This window comes from Rutidosis leptorrhynchoides, chromosome 7 (genome assembly GCF_046630445.1).
Source record: "Rutidosis leptorrhynchoides isolate AG116_Rl617_1_P2 chromosome 7, CSIRO_AGI_Rlap_v1, whole genome shotgun sequence".
In the NCBI taxonomy this organism is placed as follows: domain Eukaryota; kingdom Viridiplantae; phylum Streptophyta; class Magnoliopsida; order Asterales; family Asteraceae; genus Rutidosis; species Rutidosis leptorrhynchoides.
In genome coordinates this window covers 247,792,573-247,796,924 of record NC_092339.1, presented here as the reverse complement: position 1 = coordinate 247,796,924, position 4,352 = coordinate 247,792,573, and the positions used below count along the sequence as shown (strand labels likewise).

The 4,352-nt window shown below is 35.9% G+C and overlaps 1 non-coding gene across 1 annotated transcript; it reads right to left on the bottom strand.

Moving 5' to 3' along the window:
* Window positions 1-319: 319 nt before the first annotated feature.
* LOC139860656 (small nucleolar RNA R71) lies at window positions 320-426 on the bottom strand. The gene has a single exon (XR_011763287.1). It is a non-coding gene; the product is annotated as a small nucleolar RNA R71 (small nucleolar RNA).
* Between the last annotated feature and the right edge of the window lie 3,926 nt (window positions 427-4,352).

The following is a 4,352-nucleotide window of genomic DNA, read 5'->3' as shown; positions in this document are numbered from 1 at the left end:
CGCAATTACTCATCCAGACATTAATGCGCCAGATTATGAAATCAAAGGACAAATTCTACACATGGTGACTAATCAATGCCAATTTAGTGGTGCGCCGAAGGAAGAACCAAATGAACATCTTCGTACCTTTAATAGGATCTGCACACTATTTAAAATAAGAGAAGTTGAAGATGAACAGATATATCTCATGTTATTTCCCTGGACTTTAAAGGGAGAAGCCAAAGATTGGTTGAAATCGTTACCTGAAGGGGCGATTGATACATGGGACGTTTTAGTTGAAAAATTTCTTAAACAATTCTTTCCGGCATCTAAAGCCGTAAGACTTCAAGGAGAAATTGTTACGTTCACACAGAAACCAAATGAAACTCTATATGAGGCGTGGACAAGATTTGGAGAGTTATTAAGAGGATGTCCGCAACATGGTTTAGACAATTGTCAAATAGTACAAATATTCTACCAAGGATGCGACATCACTACAAGAAAAGACATAGATATAGCAGCTGGTGGTTCTATTATGAAGAAAACCGAAACTGATGCTTACAAAATTATTGATAACACTGCTTCCCACTCACATGAGTGGCACCAAGAAAAAGATATTGTTAGATCATCTAAAGCAGCTAGAGCCGATTCTAGCCATGACTTAGATTCCATTTCAGCAAAGATAGATGCTATCAAGAGACGAATGGAAACGATGACTAAAGATATTCACTCAATACGAATTAGTTGTGAGCAGTGTGGAGGACCACATTTGACAAAAGATTGTCTCAGTATTGAACTAACAATGGAACAAAGAGAGAATATTTCATACATAAACCAAAGGCCTGGAAATAATTATCAGAATAATTATCAACCGCCAAGACCAATCTACAATCAAAACCAGAATTATAACCGAAATGTTCCATACAACAACCAACAAGGTCCTAGCAATAAACAAGTATCCAATAATACTTACAATCAGCAAAGACCTAATTTTCAAAACAAACCACCACAAACCGATGATAAAAATCCAAATTTAGAAGATATAATGACGAAGCTAGTTGAAACTCAAACGCAGTTTTTCACATCTCAAAAACAAACCAATGAACAAAATGCTCAAGCATTTAGAAATCAACAAGCTTCTATTCAAAATCTGGAACAAGAAGTAAGTAACCTAGCAAGGTTAAAAGGTGAAAGAAAACCGGGAAGTCTACCTAGTGATACAAATGCTAACCCCCGGAATGAAACAGCTAAAGCCATTACTACAAGAAGTGGTACAACACTTAAACCACCTGAAATACCTGTAATTTCTGATGAAGCTATTCCTACTCCACAAGAACCACAACCTGAACAAGATAAGGAAAAAGAACCGGTAGTTGAAAAGGTTAATGAAGATAACATAGTTAAGGCTAAACCTTATGTTAAACCATACCAACCACCACTTCCTTACCCGAGTAAAATGAAAAAAGAGAAACTTGAAGCCGAGCAATCCAAATTCTTGGATATGTTTAAACAGATAAATGTAAATCTTCCTTTCATTGATGTGATTTCAGGAATGCCTAGATATGCTAAATTTCTGAAAGATCTAATCTCGAATAGAAAGAAAATGGAAGAACTCTCGGCCGTTACTATGAATGCTAATTGTTCTGTAGTGCTGTTGAATAAGATACTAGCAAAATTATCTGATCCAGGAAGTTTCACAATTCCATGTTTTCTGGGTAGTCTTAGTTCAATAGAAGCATTGGCAGATTTAGGTGCTAGTATAAATCTAATGCCGTATTCACTATACGCTAAACTAGACCTTGGAGAATTGAAACCAACAAGAATAAGCATACAACTAGCCGATCGATCAATAAAATATCCTAGAGGGATAATGAAGAACATGCTAGTTAAAGTTGGTACTTTAGTATTTCCAGTAGACTTTGTTGTTCTGGACATGGAAGAAGATTCTCAAGTTCCTCTCATATTAGGAAGACCATTCTTAAACACGGCTAAAGCAATGATAGACGTGTTTGGTAAGAAACTGACCCTAAGTATAGAGGATGAGAGTGTTACCTTTTCAGTTGATAAAGCAATGCAACAACCGCAATCTGCAGATAATACATGTTATTATATTCAAACTATAGATTCACATGCAGAATTGTTAGAAGAATTTCCAGAATTACAAGGAACAGGAGAATGTTCTTTAGGAGAATGAACTGAACCAATTGATGAAGCTGAAATGTTAGTTACACTAATAGCTAATGGATATGAGCCAACAACAGAAGAAATTCAAATGCTAAAGGAAGAAGACATATATCGATATAAATCATCGATAGAAGAACCTCCGACATTAGAGTTAAAGCCACTTCCAAACCATTTGGAATACGCTTATTTACATGGTGAATCTGAATTACCTGTAATAATATCGTCTTCTCTTACTGAAAATGAGAAATCACAACTCATTTCGGTGTTAAAAGCTCATAAACCAGCCATTGCATGGAAGATTCATGATATTAAAGGAATAAGTCCTTCGTATTGCACATATAATATCTTTATGGAAGAAGATCATAAAACGTATGTGCAATGCCAACGAAGACTAAATCCTAATATGCAATATGTAGTTAAGAAAGAAATTATTAAACTGCTAGATGCAGGTTTAATTTATCCAATTTCTGATAGTCCATGGGTAAGCCCAGTTCAATGCGTACCTAAGAAGGGTGGCATGACTGTCATCACAAATGAGAAAAATGAGCTTATTCCTACTAGGACTGTAACAGGATGGCGTGTGTGTATTGATTATAGAAAATTAAATGACACCACCAGAAAAGATCACTTTCCCTTACCTTTTATTGATCAAATGTTGGAAAGATTAGCCGGAAATAGTTACTATTGTTTTCTTGATGGTTTTTCCGGATATTTTCAAATTCCAATAGCACCCGAGGACCAAGAGAAAACCACATTCACGTGGCCTTATGGTACTTTTGCTTACAAACGCATGCCATTTGGACTTTGCAACGCCCCTGCAACCTTTCAAAGGTGCATGATGGCGATTTTTCACGACATGATAGAAGAATGCGTGGAAGTTTTCATGGATGACTTTTCAGCCTTCGGTGATACATTTGAATCATGTCTAGCTAATCTTGAACGAATGCTTATTAGATGCGAACAATCAAATCTAGTACTTAATTGGGAGAAATGCCATTTCATGGTTAAAAAAGGCATCGTTCTTGGACATAAAATTTCAAAGGAAGGAATTGAAGTGGATAGAGCTAAAGTAGATGTAATTGCTAAACTTCCACATCCCACCAATGTTTGAGGAGTTAGGAGTTTTCTAGGGCATGCCGGTTTTTACCGACGTTTCATAAAAGATTTTTCTAAAATTACCACTCCTATGAATAAACTCCTAGAAAAGGATGCTCCATTCATCTTTTCAGATGAATGTATCAAATCTTTTAATATTCTTAAAGAGAAACTCACTAATGCGCCGATCATGATAACACCAAATTGGAATCTACCGTTTGAACTAATGTGCGATGCAAGTGATTTTGCAATGGGAGCCGTTTTAGGACAAAGGATTGAAAAATGATTTCAACCTATATATTATGCTAGTAAGACGTTACAAGGAGCACAAACAAACTATATAACTAATGAAAAAGAACTCCTTGCTATTGTCTTTGCTTTTGACAAATTTCGATCATATCTCGTTCTAGCTAAAATGGTGGTCTATATCGACCATTCTGCTCTTAGATACCTATTTTCGAAACAAGATGCCAAACCAAGATTAATCCGTTGGATCTTACTCTTACAAGAGTTCGATATTGAAATCCGAGATAAAAGAGGAGCAGAAAATCTCGCCGCTGATCATCTTTCTCGTCTTGAAAATCCCGAATTAGAAGTTCTAAATGAATCGGCCATACAAGACAACTTTCCTGATGAATATCTATTGAAGATAGATTATAATGAAATTCCATGGTTTGCAGACTATGCAAACTACTTATTTTGTGGATTCTTTGAAAAAGGATTATCATACCAAAAACGAAAGAAATTCTTTAGTGATATAAAACACTTTTTCTGGGATGATCCACATCTGTTTAAAAGTTGTCCAGATGGAATAATACGCTGATGTGTATTCGGAGATGAAGCTAGTAAAATTTTAAACCATTGTCACACAGGACCAACAGGAGGGCATTATGGGCCTCAACTAACAGCAAGAAAAGTTTATGATGCTGGATTCTATTGGCCTACAATTTACAAAGACGCACAACTTCTTTGCAAATCCTGTGATGCTTGTCAAATGGCCAGAAAAATAAGTCAACGTGATGAAATGCCACAAAATGTCATTCAAGTATGTGAAGTATTTGACATTTGGGGTATTGACTTTATGGGTCCATTTC